This window comes from Spermophilus citellus, assembly GCF_964194105.1.
Source record: "Spermophilus citellus genome assembly, chromosome: 6".
Lineage (NCBI taxonomy): Eukaryota > Metazoa > Chordata > Mammalia > Rodentia > Sciuridae > Spermophilus > Spermophilus citellus.
This window is the reverse complement of record NC_138187.1, coordinates 20,932,188-20,954,776: the sequence shown is the minus strand read 5'-3', so window position 1 is coordinate 20,954,776 and position 22,589 is coordinate 20,932,188. Positions and strand designations below refer to the sequence as shown.

Genomic DNA, 22,589 nt, shown 5'->3' with positions numbered 1-22,589 from the left:
CAAGGAAAAAAAAAGGTAAAGGTATCTTTTTATGGGAACTCAAACTAGATTAAAGGACTTTTGCCTTTTCTTAGATTCTATGTTTTTTTTTTTGAGCTCATGATTTTTATCCTACAGACAAGTTAATGTTTTTCTGATAAGTTCTATTTTTTGATCAACTGGAGTTTTTTTTTAAAACATTGCAATGGAGATTTCATCTGCGAAAAACTACGAGGCCTTTATTATTGTTATGTGTGCACACTCTTGTTATGTGTTGTATGTCGGTATGTCTGTATGTGTGTATGTCCATATATCCTGCAGTGATATGACAATTAACAGATGAGGAGCGCTCATAAAAAAATTAAAAATGGATTCAAATATCTTTGATTCACGTGATTCAAATGGTTCAATTTAAATTTGGTAAACAGATAAAAAAGGAGGTCTTAAATTAAGCTTATAAGTTTTTCTAGGTGTTCAAAAAGGCCCTAATAAAATGTTAAATCTGCTTAAATTAAAAAGTTTACAAGTATTGCTTCAAGATGTGAACAGAAGGAGGTTAACAGATAGAAAAGAGAAACTAGAAGGTTCTAGGTATGGATTTAATAGAGGGAAAATGTGTTTCTGGATAAGAGAGTCTATGTGATTAAGTAATTAAGAGGGTTTAAGTAAGTGATAAAAAAGGTCTGTGCAAGTTGGTTATAAGTAAGTTTTTGAGCAAGTAATCTTAAAGAAATTAAGCAGCTGGTTAAACAAGTGCTGTTGTTTTAGAGAATTGTGCTATGTTTCTTTAAAAGCCAAACTTGGTTAGCATAAAATCATCAATGTAATTGTGATGTTACTAATGTGTTCATATCTTCCAGGTATACAAGTCTGTAAGGTAGAAGCTTTACAAGCTGGTGTTCTAAAGTTGTATGGTAATTTTAGGTTCAAAAAAAAAAAAAAAAACCAAACATGTTGGAGGTTCAATTATATAATTTGTGTTCTATAACTGGACTTGTTTGTTATCAGTAAGATATGGATATGTAAAGTTCTATGTTGCTTTCTACACTGAGACACAATTTAAATGTATTTTTAAGTTAATGAGAGCCTAATCTGGGTAAAGGTTTTATTGTAAAACACAAAAGTGCTTTGCTACTTTCCTACAAGAGGTTAAAAGCTTTCAGCCTTTCTTTAATTCATGTTTTAGGTGTGATATTATGTTGTGTTAGCTAATATTCATGTGAACTTGAGCAACAATTTATGTAAGTTTTGTAAAATGATGTCTAAAAAGCAAAGATCAGCTTTAGAACTATAGTATTTAAGACTTATGAAGAGCCCCGCCTTACTTGAGATAAGGCTCTATGTCCCAACTCACTGCATGTGAAAGTGACTATGAAAGAAGTAGGCCAGATTTCAGTGCATTTAAAGTTGTGCCCAAAAGTTGGTTTTTGTCACGATTGCCAGGATATCAAACAGGGGATTATAATATATAACTCTGCCAGAATTCAAGGTAGCTATTACGTAAACTAAATATGTTTTTATCCTAGTTAGTTTTGTTTTGAAGTTTGCTTTTAGATGGTCTAAGGATTGCCTGTTAATTTTTTTAAGAGGTACTGCTTTAAGAACTCACAACCTGGGTTAACTTAAGATAAGGAGTTATCACCTACAGGATAGAGAGAGAGACATAAAAGTTCAGCACCCTTAATATAAGGCTGTTGACTTATTTGCTAGATGTTTAAGATTAAGTTTTAAAATTAAAAATTTGGCTCTTGCCCTCTGAGTCAGTCTGAATCAGGGAATAGGGAACTGAGCAAAGGGCTCTGCAACTCTAGGCCACATAACTTCCCGAGCAGGGAGATTAATGAGACCAGTGGAGGGCAGAAGGCCAATCAGTGCATTTGCTATAAAGAGGAGGGTCATCAGAGAAGGGAGACATCCCTGATGCTTCTGAGGGAAGCCGTATGGTCAAGCAAGGCCTGGACCCATCCTAGCGCAAATGGCACTAGCAGAACTGAGAAGCTGCTGTGAAGTTCCTGAGAACTTCCCAGAGACTCAGCTGACTGTTAACAATAGGTAGAAACAGAAGTCAGTTTGACTTGCTTCATCTTAAACACTTAGCAAAGACAGTCAAAGCCAAAGCATAGCTGTTCCTGGACATCTTAAATGATAATAATAGTTAAATGTAACTTCCATAAATAAGTAGACTGGAGGCTACAAAAGAGATTCTTAGACAGAAATGCCTGATAACTGTCAAAGGGACTGCTAGAGTAGTTTTAGTCTAAGGCCTTTATTTCTAACCAACGCAGGTAGGCTTGATGTTTGCTAGTATGGTTATCCAGCCCTGAGTAGCAGAATTAAAGATTTCTCTATTAGACACAGAGGTCATACTAGCAAAGGATTTTGCGGGATCAGATGGCATTAAATTATTAGACTATATCTTAAAGGAAAAGACATCTGTAACCCTAAATGTTGTGTTGACATCCCTGACATTTCTGACAATGTGACAAATATCCTTAAAGATTTACATGCTCAGATGGAAGCCATGTCCTCAGCAACTTTGTTGTGAAAACAATATCTTAGCTCCTAGTTCCTGGTACTGCCTTATTGAAAAACATTGTTAATCTTTGTCTTGGTCATTATACTCATTGGCATATTCCTGTGCTGTGGCATTTATTACTGCATCAATATGGTTCCAGTACTAATGAGTTCTTGTTTCTCTTATAGACCACCTATCACTTGAATGGCCCTCCAGCCTATTACTTCTCAATTGGACTTTTAGTATGGACCACTCGATAGACCCGATATTTTTAAGGGGGACTCCAAACTGCTTGCCCCACGCCGTCCCTTTTCAGCCTGAAGAAGCCAGAAAGATTCTCTTTGTCCCCCTTCATCACAGCAGTAAGGAGTTCCCAAATTAGAGGGGGGTATGAAGCCAGATTTAAAGTTAGGTAGTCAGTGTAGCTAGATAAATCGGGGTCTAATATCGAGTGAAATCCAGAATGGAGGCCATGCTAAAAATGATTCCAGGAAACACAGGACAACCCGTGGTAATCAGAAGGCAATATGCTCCACTGACAGAGATGAAAAATGAGACTCCCCAATAATTATGATTCATTACTTTTAAGATTAAAAGTAGTCAAAAAAAAAAAAAAAGGAGTGGGGAATGAAAGGGTAAAGTTTCTAAGCTGGAAAGCTTGAATTAAAATGTAAAAGATTAGGTATTATTAAGTTCCTCTGTTACACCCAGATTCCTGAGATAGTTAAGACAATGCCCTACTGGCCATTCAGCCTAGGGCCCTGTGCAGCTTTGTCACAGGGCCCAAACCAATCAGTTTGAATGTGTACCCAGTTTAGAAGTGACCAATCACCCCTGCCCAGCCTGTTCCCGCCAATGAATGGACTAATCATGTATCAGAGTTGTTCAATTTTCCCGCGCCTCATGATGATTTGTTCTGATGTATGCAAAGCCCCCCACCCTCTCCAAAAAGTGTACTTAAGCTCTGCTTGACCTCTGCTCTGGGCTCTGGGCTGCTCTCCCTTCTTGAGTGAGCACAGAGTCCCAGCGCGCTGGAACGGATCCCTAAAATAAATCCCCCTTGCCATTGCATGGAGCTAGTCTCGTGTGGTCTCTCCTTCTCCGACGCTTCGCCGGACACTTACAAGCACCACATATACAAAATAAAGATATTTTGTCCACCTAAAACTAAAAAATAAATATAAAAAATTATGGTTTTTTGGTTCAAAACTATTATTCAAAATCAAAATGTTTTTACTTTTGTTAATTTCACCTTGTATTTTTCTTGTAAACTTTAACTGTTATCTTTTAGTACCTTACAGAAGTATAAAAGTCAATACAGACAGGATGTTAGGCTAACTTCCAGTACTAATACATACCCCAATTAAACAAAAGGGGTAAATAACTATAAAGTTATAGACATTAAAGGTAAAACCCAGTACTCTTACTTTGAGGCTGGTGAATCTGGCTTTCTGCATGTTTAAGACCCAAACTTAGAGACTAAAGTTAAGGAAATAAAAGGACCAAGAAAAAAAAAAACTAGCCAGTATTTGGCTCTTGCCCTCTGAGTCATCTTGAACCCAGGGAACAAAGGGACTTCTCTAAGAGTTTTGCAACTCTGGGCCACATGACCTCCTGATCAGGGAGATCAATGACACCCTAGAGAACAGAAAGCTGACCAGTGCATATGCTGCAGAGGAGGGTCATTGGAGAAGGAGCCGTCCTTGATGCTTCCAAGGGAAGCCACATGGCAGCCACATGCCATGTGGCAGATGTGGCTGCCATGTGGCTTCTAAAGAAGCTAAGAAGCTGCTCTCAAGTTCCCAAGAGTGATTCCTCGAGGGAACTCAGCTGACTCTTAATAATAGATAGTGTTGAACCCACAATACAAAGAAAAGACCACCGACTCCAATTTTTAAACCAAATTAAAGCAAGCTTATATTGTGTACACAAGACGGCTGGCCAGTGACTGCCTCACTCTAATGCAGGGCCAGAGGACAGCATCTGGTAAGGGCAAAGTGGGTTTTATAATAAAAGTTACAAAGGCGAGTGTCTTGGGAACTTACAGCTAACAGGGTTCTGGCAAGCATAATACAAAGGCAGATAGCAGATTAATGATCTACATGGCTTGATATCTCAAGGTAGGAAGTAAGCTCAGATTCCAACATCAGAATTAATGTGGAGCAGCTGGCATTTCAGGGAAGGTTTTTATCTGGTCAGGGAGAGCCAGGCATGGGTAAGTTCAAGGCATGGGCAGGAATCTGAAGCAAGTTTTTAAAATATTAAAGTATGGTCAGGCCAAATAGAAATCTTAGTATTTTACAGTAAAACAGAAATGAAATTTTCATGATTTTGTGATGAGATGGCTTCCAATCTTAAAATGGAATTAGGCTGGGTTCATCAAATAGGAACAAGGTCAATTAGACAAGTTTAGTCTTAAACAAATTATTATCAAAACAGAGCCATACCTGGGCATTTAAAAGAGAAGACAATAGTTCTTTTAATGTAATTTAATATGTACACTTGTATTTTATCTCCACCAAGAGTAAACAACTAAGACTGGAGGCAATAAAAGAGGGATTCTTAGACAAGATAACTATCAAAAGAGACTATCAGAGTCAAAATGTTTTTTTAGTCAATAGTCAATTTATGGCCTACAAATCTTGCTAACCTCCTACACAGGTAGTCTTGATCTGTGTTTGCTAGTAAGATTATCTAGCCCTAAGTAACAGAATAAAGGGATCTCTACTAAACACAGAGATCATGCCAATAAAAAGGTATTTTGTAAAAATCAGATGACACTAGATAGTTTAACTACATCTTATGGGGGGCATCTATGACATTATAAAAACTAAGTGTTGTGTTGACATTATTGATAACTTTGGCAATGTAACTAACATTCTTAAACATTTACAGTCCCAAATAGAGGCCATGTTCTCACAGGCCTTATCTTGGGAAAATCTTCTCAGCTCTGTTACCTCCTGGTGAGAGAGTATTGGTTTCTATGATCATCACAATATTCATTGACATGTTCCAGATGCCACAATATTTATTTTGTATTAATTATATTCTAGTACTCATGTATTTTTTTCTCTCATAGAAGCACCCACCTCTCAAATGACTTTACAACCTGTTGCTTCTAAGCCAGACTTTTGCCACAGACCCCTCGACTGACTCAAAACATTCCTAAGGGGGAAGCCCAAACTGTTTGCCCATGTCACCCCCTGTCAGCTCAAAGAAGCCAGAGTGGTCATCACCCATTTTCCCTTATAGCACTAATGTCCTCAAAGGGAGGATTGAGGGTGGTGGTGGTGCAAAAGAACAGTCAGTATAGGTAATAAAGAATTGGTTCTGATCAGAAAGATGGAGGCTGATTCTAGAGGAAAGAAATAAAATGCTAATATCTCCTAGGCCCTTCCTCCCTCCTCCAATCTGTTGCCAAGGCTACCTGCCTCTATGGAATTGTTCCTCCCTGTAGGATATTAAAAGTTGTTAGTGAAGTACCTCCTGGGGCTCCTTTCCTGTTCATTTGGGCAGACACAGAGAGGCAGACTTTGAAGGCTTCTTTCCCACCTTTTGGCCACCTTTTTGTCACTAGTCACATAGACAAGATAAGGGGAGAAGGAGGGTATGAGAACAAAGGAAACCTAAAACCTATAAATGGGGTGGAGGGCTGGGGTTGTGGCCTAGCAGTAGAGTGCTTGCCTAGCATGTGTGAGGCCCTGGGTTTGATCCTCAACACCACATAAAATAAAATAAAGATTTTGTGTCCATCTACAAACAAAAAAATAAATATTAAAAAATGGGGTGGAATACCTGTAAGATCCTTGCTTAGTGTCTGGATGGCCATCCTGAGTGACAACTGCCATCTTAAGAAAAAGTTTCACTTTCCCATCCAAGGGCCTTTCTGAGAAAGGCTCATCACTCCCTCATACCAACCCCACCCTTAACTGCCAGCATTAGGACTGCTGCCTGCTTCATAAAAGCCTCAGATCCCAAGCCTGTTTTGCCTCTCTCTGTCTGTGGAGAGATGGCCTTCATATGTCAGCTCTGACAAATAAACTCTCATGTGTATCTCTGCCTGGTCTCTGTCTTTCATTTCTTGCTCACCCATCTCACAATTCCTTGCTTTCCTTCCAATACTCTCCTTCATTGGACACCCAGCTCTAGGTCCCCTTCTCTGTGGACAAATCTATCTCTGTTTTATTCTTTAAGTAAAACTTGCTTTATTCACTTGCCTCAGCATTCCTCGGGTGTTCAGTCTTCAGCACCTAGGGAAATGGGAATCTGCCCTGATGGATTGTCATCACTGTCATAACTAGCTGTAAACTAACTATTCAGCCTGAGGAGACCTTCTGAGCCTTCCCCTGTCTAATCTGGACCTCACCATGTACACAGATGGGAGTTACTTAATGGAACAAGGAGAATGCAAGGCTGGATATGCCATGATGACTTTACATAATACTTTAGAGGCACAGTCTTTGTCCCCAGGCACAAGTGCACAGCTTGCAGCTTTGATAGCCCTAAGGAGAGCACTTGAGACCAGCAAACAACAGAGAGATAATGTTTACATGGTCTCTAAATATGCCTACCTAATCCTGCATGCAAATACAGCAATTTGGAAAGAGAGTGGATTTCAAACAGCTATGGGAATTTCCATAAAAAACTATGAACATATCTTAAGACTGTTAGAAACTGTTAATTTACCTAAAGAGGTAGCAGTAATCCATTGCCAAGGGCATCAAAAGGGAATAAATGAGATATCAGAAGGCAATAGATGAGCAGATAAATAGGCCAAAGAAGCTGCAAAGGGAACTTTACATCAACCAACAACATTAGCCCCTCTACTATGAACAGGCCTTCCCCCAGAGGTAAGACCTCAATATTCCCAGGAGGAGACATAACAGGCCTTACCTATGGGAAACAGTCTCTTGCCTTCTGGGTGGATTCAGATGGAAGATAATAAACTTTTCTTACCTGCCAACTGTCAATGGAAGATTTTACACACCCTACATCAATATTTCCATTTGGGAGAAGAAAACACTCTCAAATTAACTCGAGAGATATTTGAAGGAAAAATATACCAAAGACAATCCATCAAGTATTCAAAGCCTGTGAGAGATGCTGCCGCAGTCTGGCTGGGCACAATTCAGGAGCCACTTGTCAAAAGAAACTAACTTTATTTTTAGAACTACAAACGCCAAACAAAACAGCTCTTCAGGAAAAAACCCTCAGAGCCCAACTGCCACCACCAGCTTCCACAAGCCTCTCACCCCCACACAAACCTCACCACCTCCCACAATCCTCCTGCTCTTGAGGCTGATTGGCTGGGTTGTGTGGGCAGAGCCAAAGAAGTCCCCCAATGAGCAGCTCCATGGAGGAGCCAATCAGCTAGATGTTGCTGGGGCCGCTGTGAGCCAATCATCAGCTGGCAGTCTGAAGGGCAGGGAAACAGCCCAATGAACATCACCGCAGAGGAGCCAATCAGCTAGATGTTGCTGGGGCCGCTGTGAGCCAATCATCAGCTGGCAGTCTGAAGGGCAGGGAAACAGCCCAATGAACATCACCGCAGAGGAGCCAATCAGCTAGATGTTGCTGGGGCTGCTGTGAGCCAATCATCATCCGGCAGCTGGAAGTTTGCTGGCAGCTGGAAGTTTGCTGAGGCCCCTTTGGCTGTGGCTCTCAACAAGATGCCAGAGAAATAACCTACTTAACTCAACCAAAAAGCCTGCAGGAATACAAAAGGCAGGACAGTTTCTTAGGGAGGACTGGCAACTTGATTTTACCCACAGGTGTAACAGTGGTCAATTCCAATATCTATTGGTTAGGGTAGATACTTCTACTGGATGGACTGAGGCCTGCCCCTCCCAAACTGAACAGGCAGGAGAAGCAGTAAAAGCCATGTTACAGGAAATATTTCTCTGATGTGGACACATCATTGTCATAGCCTCCAGAATGACAATGGGGCAACTTTCAAGGCAGCTGTCACTCAGGGAATATCTAAAATCCTAGGCATAAAATACCATCTCCATTTTGTGTGGAGACCTCAAAATCCTCAGGAAAGGTATAAAAGGTTAATGATATTTTAAAGAGACATCTGAGAAAACTCACTCAAGAAACCCACTATCCATAGCCTAAGCTCCCACACTCAGAATCAGAAACACCACAAGAAAACCAGCCCAGTTTTGTTCTCATGTAAAAGTGCATTCCTAAAGAATGATATTTTAAAAAAATATTTTCTTAGTTATAAATGAGCTTTATTTATTCATATGAGGTGCTGAGACTTGAACCCAGTGCCTCACACATGCTAGGCTACCACTGAGCCACTGTTCCAGCCCAAGAATGATATTCTTAAAGATCAGGGAACTGCAGATCTGATGGCTCATGTCACAAAGCTGGCCAAGTTTCAAGCTGAAATCTATAGATATCCTATATCTGAGCCACTTACTTCTTTATCTTTGTGTGAAGGATCTAGGTTAGGGTCAAGGTTATACTTTCAAATTCCCCCAATTCAGACCCTATTTGGAAGGGACTTTTCCCGGTAATTTTATCTACCTCCTCTGCAGTGAAAGTGTTTGGACAGAGAACTGGATCCACCACTCTCAGGTAAAATCCTGCCACCCTGGATCGATTCCACTCTCAGGTAAAATCCTGGCATCCTGGATCAACTCCCAGAGAAACTTGTCATTCCCAAGGAACTGAGGAATGATACTCATGCACTCTACTAGAAGACCTGAAATATCTCTTCCACAAAGACAATGGTGATATGTGAACTGTTTTTCCCCCATCTCTTTCTTTATTATTTTAGACACATTTACTGAAATTAACTGTTTTCTAGATTGGGCTCAAAAGTATGCCACTAGGTTGATGAAAGATAATTACTGGATATGTGGACTATTACAACCCTTTTTGGAACTTCTGAACTATGTTGGTGGGTACCCCTCTTACAATGAAGTGACTGGATAAAATTACAATCCCTAATGTTGTAACAAAAAGAAGAGAGACACTCTTTACAAACTACTACTCATGCTGATATTAAATTATAGCCTGTAAATGAAACTATTACAGCCAGATCATGGAAAAAAAAACCAATCTTTAGAACAAACTAATCTTCAGGCCATTAAAACTGATAAATCACATTTAAGTCCATCCACCTTTCACTTTCCACCATCACCGCCAACATGTCAAAGGTATATGGATGGTTACTATCATATTTGGGATGAATATATGTGACTTTCACCCACCATAGAACATCTCAACCAAAAAGCCCCACTCTTTTGGGAACAAAGTAACCATACCTATGACAAATGGCCTAATGCTACTTGGGAATTAGGATGCCAACATATTGTGATTTTACACGCCAATGATTAATTTGGGACTAAGGGGTTCTCTAGACCTGAAATTAGATGGCCAGCACTCAAGGGGACCCAATTGATGTGTGGAACTCATTTATGGCCCCAGCTTCTCCTAGGTTGCATAGAGAGATGTACTATTGGGTAGCCCTGGATGTTAGGGAGATGGACATTAAGTATAGGACAGCAGGCAAATCTTCCCAATCCAGAAATAAGTGGGGACCATCTGTTTTTCATTGGTATGATCATTTAGCTTTATGGTTCATTCCATGGATTGGCTTAGAAGATGTAATGTGGCACATGGAAACCCTAACCAGTTATACTAAAGCTGCCATCCATGAGTTTGAGGAAAGTATTTCTCTCCTTAACACAGTCTAGCACTTGCCCGGTTTCTGTTCTAGTGACTAAAAGGTTCAAGGTTACTCCAGTTGAACTGGGCTAACTGGGCTGTGCAAAATAACCACACAAGAGACACAAATACCTTTTTCTTTGGGGTCGCTGTGATGGCTCCTCTGACCTTAAGGGTCCACAGGAAGAGAGAAAGTGTGAGAGCACGTGCTGACCCCTTTTATTGAGGAGAAGCTATTCAAATGAGGCAAGGGGTCCAGTTACAGGGGGCTGAGTCTATCTTCATGATGTCCACTGTCAGCAGATTGGGTAGGTCACACCCAAGGGCACAGTAAGAGAAGGGGACACACACAAGGCACTTCCATGGAAGATTCTATCCTAAATAGGGCAAGGGTTATATTACAAAGGAACAGGCAAGCGTAGCTCCACCCATGGGGCTGTAGCAAGACACACCCATGCACGAGACACCATGCCTCAAATACAAGAAGGGTAGGGGAAGCTCTGCCACATTTCTGTGACTGAGCGCCTCAGCACCCAGCTGGGGAATGTGACTCAGGCACATGAAGGGTTGGTCTCCCATAAGCACTTATGAGGAAAGCCATCTTACAAAACTGATTGGCTTTGGGTGTCCTCATTGTAGCCCAGGTGGCACTTGTGCCATTATTAGAACTGAATGCTGTGTTTACTCCACCATGCGGCCAGCACAATGGTTTCATTAATGAGGTTCTTGGCATAAAAGTTAGCTAGCAGAGATCGAAATAAAACACAGACTCAGTTACCTTTTTCTATGACCAGGTCCGAGATAGCTCCCCTCTCTGGCTCCCACCTCGAACCACCCAGTAGGGCAGCAAGGATTACTCAGGGCTAGCAGGAGAGAGAGAGAGAGAGCGAGCACGCCAGGGAGTAGCCTTTTATTGGGGAACAAGAAATTCATGGGAGAATTCCATCCAATGAAGGTTGGGGGGGGCCGCACTCCAAGGTCAGGGTCAGTGATTGGGCCCCCGGGTCAGTGGTCAGTTACACACCCACACGGATGGGTTCTTTCATCAGGAGAGGGCCGGGAAGCTCCAACACAGCCAGAACGCCTTAGACCCAAACCAGGAGACGCCCAGTCACGTGTGAGAATGGCTCCCCACATATCCCCCCTTTCTTTTCTTAAAAATGAGGTGGCGGTTCACTCTCTGGAGTTTCTGTATTCTTGTTCTGAAGACTTGCCATCCTATGATTACAACACAAAAGAGAATTAACAGCAAAGAGAATAATCCAATAATTACCAGGCTGAGTGTTTAAAAATATTACCAGGGTTGAATCCATTCAACTCCTTCAATATTTGGTTAGCCAAAGAAGAAGGATCTGAAAAATCAGCTCCATTATTTTGAATGTCTTGGATATGGTGATGAAGTTCCAGAATATCCAAGCTATTATTACTATTTTGCCAAATACCTAACAAATGGCTTTTAACCTTCTCCCAATCCCAGAGAGAAGCATTGTACTTGGCAGCTGTAACACACGCATACTTATAATTAGCATGGCATTTAAGCCTTTCTTTAAATTTTAAAGTTCATTACCTATGTCTATAACAGTTGCCTCTAAGGCGTTTAATTTAGTTTCAATCCTTTCATCAATATTTACTTGATTACGCAGAGCCTTGGAAATATGTTGAGCTAAATTATTAAGAAATTTTGCATGCTGAATATTCTGAGACAATGTCAGAGATGCAGAGACAGTTGAGGGAATAAAAGAGACTAGCACCAAAACACCAACAATTATAACTCCAATAGCACGTTTAGGTCTTCCTAGCTGGGCATGAATTTGCTGCAAGACTTATAAACCAGTATCAGCATACCATGGCTCTGAAATATTTGCAGGTAATAAAACGAAAGAGGGCTGATGAAGTATCAGCACTGCTTTCCCTCCATTATACCTAGTAATACAATTGGTTAGGTTTCACTTATTACAAGTAACAATATATCTGTCATCTATCCATTTAACTTTTACATTTCCAATAATTAAAACATAAGGAGACTGGACACAGGCTCGTAAGCCATAGCAAGATCCCTCCTTACGGTTCTTGCCGACAAATTTTGGTAAAGGCTTATCTGTAAAATGTAAGAACTCTGAGGCAGCAATTAAATGCCAAACATCCTTTTGAACACCACCTTCACTATAAGTCAAAATATTACTAACAAATCCTGCAGGTGTCATAGCAGAATTTCTTCGTAATTGTCTCTTATCAATTTTTGGAGACCAGTCTAAAATATACCCACTATCTTTAGACACCTTATGTTGTACAGGAAAAGTATTTACACAATCCATCCATTTAGGAAAGGTGCCGATCTCAATTGTAGAACTAGTTGGACAGTGGGGTATCCGTGGAGGTTTTGCAGAAATGACTGGCTTGTTATGGGAAAGTCCCATCTTAATTACTGATCTAGTATTAGGTTTTAAGTTCCCATAAATAGAATTATTTGTCAGTCTAGGTCTACCAATCGCTGTCTTTTCTTCGAATGATACTTTCAGACAGCCAGCATGTTTATCGTGGGACCAACACAAAGGTAATTGGGCACTGTAGCCAGAATAATTAAATCTAGTCACATGATTGGGAGTAATATGAGTATCTGTAAATCCTCCCATCATGAATGAGTCATTAGTAAATACTGGAATAGATTCTCCAGTCCACACAGCTGGGTGTACCAGGGGTGGATCTGGGAAATATGTCCAGTAAGTGTCTACTTGATTCCCCTTTACCTGACAGCCCAGCAGGGCAATTACTGTTGCTACCATCATCACTGGGGTCCTGTTCTCTCCTAGGTGTCGAAGTATTCGGGAAGCCTGGGTTGTTAGCTTCTTCATGTCTTCCCATGAAATCAGCTTTTCTGCTGGTTCAATCTGGTCTTTCTTCATCCTTTTCCAATATCTCCTCCTTCTGGATAGGGGCTCCTCTGGGTTGATCCTCAGTCACTTGAATCTGGGTTCTATTTCCTCCATGTCTGATAGCACGTTCAGGCACCCAAATAGGACGAAAAGCACTTTCTGGGAAAATACAAGCATGACCTCTGCCCCACATAATCACTGGATCTGGGCCTTTCCACTGATCAGTCTGAAAATCTTTCCACAAAACTCTGCCTAAAGGGCCTGTTACTGAGGGAGACCTTTGCCTCTCAGCAGCAGTGTGACATTCAGCGTCACAGTTTAAAAAATTTAAAACAAACAAAGCATGATTAAGGCTATTTTGGGGAGTCACAATGCTATTCCCCCCCCTTTAATTTTTGTAATTGAAGCTTAATAGATAAATGAGCTCGTTCCACAATGGCTTGACCTTGGGGGTTATAAGGAATTCCTGATTTATGATTAATTTGAAACTCTTGGCAAAATTGTTGAAAAGAAGAGCTTACGTAAGCTGGAGCATTATCTGTTTTAATCTGCATAGGGCACCCTAAAACAGAAAAAGCTGCTAGGCAATGAGAAATTACATGTTGAGTATTTTCCTTAGTACGTGCTGTGGCAAAAATAAATCTAGAATAAGTGTCCACTATGACATGCACATAACACTGTTTACCAAATTGAGGAATATGAGTTACATCCATTTGCCATATTTAATTTGGTTTTAATCCACGGGGATTTACCCCTGATGGCAGAGATGGAGTGTGAATAACACACTTGGGGCATTGACTTACAATCTGACAAGCTTGTTCTCTGGTAATATTAAAATTTTTTTATGTAAGCTAGAAGCATTTTGATGATGCAAGGAATGGGAAGCTAGTGCACAGTCATATGAAGACATCTGTTGACAAAAAGCTACTAACTTATCAATTTTGTCATTACCTGAAACTAAACATCTTGGAAGATTAGTGTGAGCTCATATGTGTCCTATGAAACATGGGTACTTTCGCATTAGCACTGCCTTTTGTAAATTATGAAATAATTCAAATAACTCCTGTGATGAAGTATACCCAATAACTGAGGTTTCAATATGTTTGGTAACTCCGACTGCATATAAGCTGTCAGAATAGATATTAATAGGCTCATTTGAAAAGCAATCTAAGGCACAAATCAGAGCTTGAAGCTCTGCTCTTTGGGCAGAATTATATGAAGTTTACATTACCTCTGTGTAAACACGACTATAAAAACCTGCTTTACCTGAGCTTGAACCATCAATGAACACTGATAGAGCTTCATCTATAGGGTGGGCACACACAATCTTTGGAAAAATAAGTGATGTTAATGATGTAAATTGAATAATCTTATTACAAGGGTAATGACTATCTATCTGGCCAGGAAAATCAGCAAAAGCTATCTGCCATGAGCTAGAAGTTTGAAAAAGCCAATTATTTTGTTGAACAGAAAATGGAATAATTATGATAGCAGGCTCATATCCAATTAATTGTAAAATCCTTGTTCTACCTTTAATGACTAATTGAGCAATAGAGTCATGAAAAGGAATCAATGTTTTTTGAGGTGAGTGGGCTAAATAAATCCACTCAATAACTCCCAATCTTTGCCATATGGCTCCTGTTGGGGTATGCTTAGTTGGAAATATTAATAAATACACTATTTCTTTAGGATAAACTCTAGTAAGTTGTGCATTTTTAATTGAATTTTCAACCCTTTTTAAGGCTGTTTTAGCCTCTAAGGTCAGCTGACGTGGAGAGGTTGGAGAAGGATTTCCTTGTAATATCTGAAATAAAGGACTTAACTCAGAAGTAGTTAGTTTTAAGGATGGCCTTACCCAATTAATATCTCTTAAAAGTCTTGAAAATCATTAGGGGTTTGTAGGGAAACTGTTTGTTCTGCTCCGGTAAAATAGAAATGGCGGCCCCCATGGTTGGCACGATGAAGTCAAATTTCTCGACCATCATCTACTTCCTCATTCTCAGCGGCTGGGGTGGGGGTCGGCCTGATGGGTGATTTCAATGGAATTTGATACTGTTCTCAGCCTCCTTAAAAGAAGAGAGATTCTTTTTGAAGAATTAGCCTCAGCAGTTTTTCAAATTCTAGAGATTTGATGGCTCTTTGAAACCCTTTCAGCAGGTCCTCTGGGGGGCATGGACTTTGATCTAAAAGTTATCAAAAAAGGCATATTTCTAACGCATTCCAAACTTTCTGAATATTATCTTTTGTACTTTTAAATAATTCGGCAGAGAGACATGCTTTATATAATTTTCTTCCTAATCTCTTCCAAGTACATAAATCTGGATATTCTTGTTCACAAAAACTTGCTAACCGTTTTTAAAAACTGTGATAGCTGGCTTTTTTAAAAACTTGTTTTCATTTCTGATTAATTATAGTCTCCAACATAGTTAAATACATGTCCTTATCTGTTGAAACTGAATTTCTGATTATTAATCTTTAACTTCCTTGGCTGAAAACTGTCTGCTACCTCCATGACCCTACAAAAATTTTCATGGCCCAATAAATCTGATTTACCTCTTCTATGAAGACCTGAAGAAGGTGAGACCACATTCTAACACTTCTCTGCATGTCCTATCTCGGGGACAGGAACATCAGGGCACCTGCCCAGGCCCTCAGGACCCTCCCCATTGGTAGGCCCACCCAATCCAGGATTCCCCACACTCTTCCCATTCCTGGCCGCAGAGCCAGCTCAAGTCAGGACCCAGCTCAGGCCTTATCTCCTAGCACCTGGGTCAGCTACACATGTGGTCACAGATGAGCAGTTTGTTGTTTTCATGTCTTCCTGCCTGGGGCCACAGTTCTAAAGAAGACTGTCCCTGCCCTCTCTCCTAAGGCACCAAGCAGGGCTCACTCCAGGACCCTAAGGCTGAGAGCTAGTCTTTTTGCTCCAGGGAAAGAGGCCCAGAGTGAAGAGTTAGGGCTGGGAGGTTTCCAAGTGAAAGGGGCCAGCTCCCCGCTTGTGACACCAGAGAGGGGACTTCCCTTGTGTTTTCACTGTAAGTAATCCAGGCCCCCTCTAATGAGCCTGTCTCTTGTTTCAGAACCCCAAAAGGGAGATTAAAAAGATCCTGGAGTTTCTGGGGCGCTCCCTGTCAGAGGAGACGGTGGATCACATCGTCCAGCACACATCCTTCAAGGAGATGAAGAAGAATCCCATGGCTAACTACACCACTATGTCAACTGATTTGATGGACCACAACATTTCTCCCTTCATGAGGAAAGGTGTGTGCTGGCCAGGGTGGGTGTCTGGAGAAGGGAGGGTGGAAGCAGCTGCCAGAGCCTGCCCTGAGCCACTGGGGGCCACCTGTGTGGGGGGACTCAGACCCATTTTTCCCTCACCAGGCATCGTGGGGGACTGGAAATCCGTCTTCACTGTGGCCCAGAATGAGCGCTTTGATGCCCACTATGCTAAGAAGATGGCAGGCTGCAAGCTCAAGTTCCGCTGGCAGCTCTGAGTGGTGTCGTGGGGAGCCACTGCAGAGGGAGCATGGGCACAAGCCTGACCTATGACCTCAGGAATAAAACATGATGTGTCCATCAAGAGGCTCTCTTGGAATCCAGGAGGAAACCTGAGACAAAGTAAATCCCACTGGGACCAAGTAGGGACTTTGGCCCCACAGCCTGTGGTGTCTACCAGCCCTGCCTGGGTGGGAAAGAGGGTGTGCAGAGGGATGGCCCAGGGACATGAGAGAAGGGGAAGAACACTGGATCCTGTAAGATGCTCTGTTGCCTCCTCCCTCTAGTCTCCCAGACAACTTCCCTTATTTTTGGACTTCCTGTAAGCCACCACATACCTCTGGGTTACACTGAGTGGAGGGGAGCAGCCATCTGCATAGGAGGTGTCTTCAAACAGGATGGAGTTTTCATCCAGGGCCTGTAGGATGCAGATAGGACCAGGACCCCTTCCTACTCCCTGCTGTCCAGAGCTGGTCCTCAGTGAAAGTGTCCTAGGGCAGAAGACAAAGAGCAGTGGGAAGGAAGGATGAGATGAGACTCCATCCCAAAGGGTCATGCTAGAATGGCAAGGTGTCTGGTGCCATTCAGGACCTCCATGTTAAGAAGATGAAACACAACCCAGAGGGTCACAGGCTGGTACAGGGGGAATTGTGTTCAGCCTGAATTAGGTTACATGGGACCCAGGTCACATGGGTCAGTACCAGCAAGAGAGGTGAAAGCAGGAGTCAGAAGGTCTGGGCACATGCACCCAGCTTGCACTATCTGACTGCCCAGATGAGGAAGGACAGACAGGCAGAGCAGCCTGCTCCCTGGGGGGCAGGCTCAGGCTCAGGCTTGAAGCAGGGATTCACAAGGTCCTTGAAGTTGTAGGTCCTTGAAGTTGTGAGGCCATGAGAGGAGAAAAGGGAAAGAATTGCAAGATGATCCCGTGCCCTGTCTGGGGTCCTGGTGTCATGGTGGGCCTCTCATTGGAGGTTGCCTTACTGTCTGTGGTCAGGGCACTGTATGTATCAGGGCACTGGAGAAGCAGGTGGTCCAGATATGTAAGACAGCAGGAGCTGGCCTTCTGGATAAGGCCTCGGGGTCTTTCTCAGGGATGGCTTTCCACTGGGGCTGTGGGATGATGCACCTGTTGCTCAAGGTGTGTGTCTTGAGGGGATACCAAATTAGCCCAGGGCCAGGGGGGTCCACTTGTCAGGAGTCTGGCCACCCCATTCCCAGCTGGACACTCACTCTTTGCCTTCTTCATCAAGTCATCTACCTCATACCTGTGGGAGACTGGAAGGAGAAACCAGGTGTAGCCAGGTACCCACTGCAAGCCAGGGAGCCAGAAAGAGAAAGAAGAGGAGATGGCGGGTGGGAAATTGGCCTGAGGAGCCCAGTGCCTCCCACACCTCCCTGCCCAGGTGCTCTCTGGGGAAACTCTTCTCCCACTGTGCAGACAGGCTGAGAAATGTCAACTGGGAGGGTGTGGTGAGCAAGGTTCAGCTGAGGCAGTGGGGGGTGTCCACTCAATTCTTCGTGGTGTGGCTGTAATTGACCACCTCTGCTAGGATCCACTGCTCATCCGCTCCCTCGGCCTTGACCCACGTAGCGACCTTGTCTCCATATTTGACCACATAGTCCCCTGAGGCTGGAGTATCCACACATGGAGTAGGAGCCAGTGAATGGAAGGAGCCTCATTCTGGGCCTGGACATCAGGCCCTCTCCCTGCTGCTGCCCTCACTTGTCACCAGACTTTCTGATCTACAGAGACAAGTTCATGGCCAACGGCTGCAGTGAGGTCATCAGTATGCCTCTGCACATGGTCTTCCAAGGAGACTCCAAGTCATGTACAGACCCAGGGATCTTGACTGCTATGGGATGGAGGCACACCCTTGAGGCCCCAGGGAGGGGCATCTGCCCTGAGACCCTCAGCACCCTGCCCTGTGCTGTCAGAGGAGCTCAGCAGGGAGCCCCCACCTCCCCAGTTACCACCAAGTGGCCAGCCCCTTCCCTGCCCATCCACGAGATGTCCAAGTTGGGACCCTGACAAGCAAAAAAGCCAGAGTGATGAGGTATGGGGACAGTTGTCACTCTTGAGGTGAGGAGCTAGAAAGTTGCCAAAGGGTGGTTTGGAGGTGCAGTCACCTCCGTCTCCTGACCTGGGCACCATTGACCTGAGTGTGCTGTGTCAGCAAAACCCTCAGGGATCCTTACCCTTCCGGGCACTTTTCTGATCATCTATGTGGTAATTCAACCAAAAGTTGAGAATCAATTATTCAATGTGAACCTTTGGCCTCTCAGGCATGGCTCCATGCACTCCTCAACTTCAAACAACACCAAACTGGCAAAAAAGACAAAATGTAGTCATGGGTCACCAGATTTTCCTAAGTTCTTCCTAGATGTGCATCATTGGACAATCATGTAGTTGTCAGAATTATTTTGGTACTGAGGATTTCACCCAGGGGTGCTTGAGAATTGTCCTGGCCACTTTCTTATATTTTAATTTGAAACAGGCTCTCACTAAGTTGCTTAGGACCTCGCTAAGTTGCTGAGTTTGGCTTTGAACATGTGATCCTACTGCCTCAGCCTGCCAAGTCGCTGGGATTGTAGACTTGGGCCACTGCACCCACCTCCATGTTGCCTCTTGAGGGAAACAAAAGATGAAGTAAACATGAGTTCATGGTGCAGGCTGCTGCTGGTGTCACAGGGTGTACTGCTTTCCTGTATATTTTTTCCTAAAGAGACTACACTCTAATGGTCAGAAGTGAAGTATAGTGAGTAGCTAAATAGTAGCACAGTCCCTTACTATCATCAAGTACGCTGTACTGTACATAATTGGACGTGCTCTTTTATACCACTGGCCACACAGTAGGTTTATTTACACTATCACCACCACACACATGTAGTGTGTTGCACTAGGATGTTGACATGGCTGTGGTGTCACTGGGTGGGAGGAGGTTTCAAGCTCCTTCATGGGCATTCTATGTGGCCATCCTTGGGTGAACTGTCCTTATGCAGCCCAGGACTGTCCTCAGGGTTTCTTGCCCTAGTTCTCCCCGAGACAGAGGTGATAATGGCCACACCTTCTGGTTCTCTCTTCTTCTGTGACCCAGGGCCTGTGCCTCCCTCCTTCCTCCCACCACCCACCCAGCTTCTTGCTGTGGGGGGAACCTGGGGGCTTGGCAGGGCCCCACCCTGTCTCCTGAAGCAAGACCCACCTGTGGCTGCCACCCAGGTGCTGCCTTCCAGGCCCACAGACGCCATTGCCCCGTCTTCCCCACCTGTCTTGCCAAAGTGGGCAGACCCCTCGGACCTTGGTCTTGTCTCCCTGCCAGTTTGGTTTTGTTTGAAGTTGAAGGGTGCGTGGAGCCTGCGTGAGAGGCCAAAGGTCCACACTGAATGATTGATTCTCAACTTTTGGGTGAATTACCACATAGATGATTAGAGAAGTGCCCGGAAGGGTAAGGCTCCCTGCAGACTTTGCTCACCCAGCACACTCAGGTCAACGGTGCCCAGGTCAGAGGACAGAGGTGACTGCACCTCCAAACCACCCTTTGGCAACTTTCTAGTTCCTCCCCTCAAAGGAGACAACTGTCCGTACACCTCATCACCCTGGAAGTTTAGTTTGTCAAAGTCCTAAAACAGGCCTAATGTATGCTAGGAATGCTGAACCAAAGGATAAACACAAGAATGTGAACTTTTGTAAAAAAACAAAAACAAAAACAAAAACTTAGAACCAAAGAAACAGCCTGGCCTGGTTTAAGGATGAGCAAAGTGAGGCACAAGCAGGTGACAGACTCCCAGAAGGGCAGATCCTGGGTCATGGCCTAATTGTCCACTGCATTGTGCTGCTGCCTCTGGGGATCCTGCCTGGGCCTGGCCTCTGGGAGAGAAGGACCTGGCAGGAATGGTCCTGTGAAGAGGAGTCTTGGGAGTAGGTTGTTGCCCAACTTAGGAGTGACCCCCTGAGTGGGGACAACACAGGGCTCTTTGGGATGGGTGTCTACGCCAAAGTAGGGGTTGGTTCATACCATGCAGAGATGACCCAAAAGCCCATTCCTTGTGCTTTTCTCATTATCTACCTTGATAGGTAATGCGGGGGAAGGTGTGCAAATGTCCCTGAATAGCCACTTGTTCTCACCCTCTCTGCAAGCTACGTGACTGTAGGCAAGTTACTTCTTCTCTGTACAAAGGGAGGGCTCCCCTCAGCATTTGGTGAATGCAATGGTGGCACTCACTGGCTGTAGTCTGGGCCCCTTAAATGAGTGATGCTCCTTCTCTGCAAGGAAAAGCAAGGCATGGAGGTGAACACCTGTATTCTCTACTACTCAGGAGGCTGAGGGGAAGGATCAGTTGAGCTCATGGGTTGAGACCAGTGTAAATAGCTAAATACTGATATAGATGTACCATCTGGGTAATTTCAGGCACCGATGACCAAAAGGAGGAAGATTAAAAGGCTGCTGAACAAGGCTTTATTGAGACTCACTCCTGGAAGAGACCCTCCAGTCCAACAGAGCAGTCCAGGGGAGTCAAGCACAGGCTCAGATAGATTGGAATTTTATTGGGCTTAGGGAAGGAAGGGAAAACTTGGGACAGGAAAGGGAGGTTTTTAGAGTCCCTTGTCCTCCTGGGGTTGGTCAGGGAATCTTGCTGAGATCTGTGTCCTTCCAGGATTGGTCAGGAGAACCCACTGATTGACAGGTGGTTCACTGCTTGTCTGTGAGCACCTGATTGGTTGTTCTTTTGCACGTGTGGGTTGCCTGGTGCTTTGTTCCCTTAGCTACCTCAAACTGACCTAATATCCTGGCTTTATTATTTGATGATATAGGGCCCTGTATTACATCTGGCTACTTTCTGCTGGTTAGGGGTGAAGTATCTCATTCCTGTAAAGGGATCAGGGAGTGTTTTAGGTGGGAGCAGAGTCTCTGGAGGCAGAACAGTTGGTTATGAGTCGTAGGTCTCCGTATTGAGCATCAGGGATTTGGCATTCTTGAAGAAGTTGTTGATTGACTGGCTGGTTGGTGAATTTGTGTATCTGATCTTGCAGGAACTTCTCTAGGCAATTTAACAGACATGTTCCTATTAGGAGAAACATAAAGAGGACTAGTAGGGGTCCTGCAAAGGGGAGGACCTTCAGCAAGTCCACACTTGAGTGAACATTCTCCATGGAGACTGTTGGCCTAGTTGCTGACTCCTCTATTCTAGCTGTTCTTGTCCTTCATTACCCCCAGAAATGACTGTGTTTTGGTTTACCTGTTTTTGCTAGGTGTTTAAGATCAATCTGGTCAAAATTGACTTTGTTTCTCTCTATTGTTAAGAGTCAGTTGAGTTCCCATAGGGGTCTCTCGTGGGGGAACTTGAGAGAAGCTTTTTAGTTCCGCTAGTGCCATTTGTGCTGGGATGGGTCCAGGTCTTGCTTGACCATGTGGCTTCCCTTGGAAGCATCAGGGATGTCTCCTGTCTCCAGTGACCCTCCTATTCACAGCAAGTGCATGATTGGCTTTCATTCTCCAGTGGTCTCATTAATCTCCCTGATCAGGAGGTTATGTGGCCCAGAGTTGCAAAGCTCTTTAGAGAAGTTCCCTGTTCCCTGAATTCAGAATGACTCAGAGGACCTAGAGCCAAACATTGTTTTTCTTGGCCCTTTTAGTTTAATTTTAAGTCTTAATCTTACACATCTAGCAAGTCAGTCTCACAAGTCTTAAATTAAGAGTACTGGGCTTTAACTGAAGTCTGGCCTATTTTGGAGCATTGCCTTATCTTAGGTAAGGTGGGGATCTTTATAAATCTTAGGTAAAGTGTTCTAGTACTGAAGCTGATCTTTGCTACTTAAATAGAACTTTATATTAATCTTATTGATAACAGGTCCAGTTATAGAACATTAAATGATATAAGTACATTTCCAATATGTTATTCTTATAAGCCTAAAAGTACCATACAACCTTTTGAAGAACACCAGCTTGATTTAATGCTCTTTTAAAGCTTCAATCTTAAAGACTTGTATACTTGGAAAATATGAACACATTTAATATAAAAAGAGTAATAGCACCACAATTAAGTTG

General features: G+C 43.3%; 1 protein-coding gene and 1 long non-coding RNA gene across 2 annotated transcripts in view; one reads left to right on the top strand and one right to left on the bottom strand.

Moving 5' to 3' along the window:
* LOC308651752 (sulfotransferase 1A1-like) overlaps positions 1–22,589 on the top strand; it is a gene marked incomplete at its 3' end in the record, with an annotated part of 235,386 nt that overhangs the window by 87,952 nt on the left and 124,845 nt on the right. The window lies entirely within an intron of this gene.
* LOC308651765 lies at positions 10,381–14,795 on the bottom strand. Its single transcript, XR_014022667.1, has 3 exons — positions 12,922–14,795; positions 10,953–11,392; positions 10,381–10,551 (listed from the first exon to the last, which is right to left on the bottom strand). It is a non-coding gene; the product is annotated as an uncharacterized lncRNA (long non-coding RNA).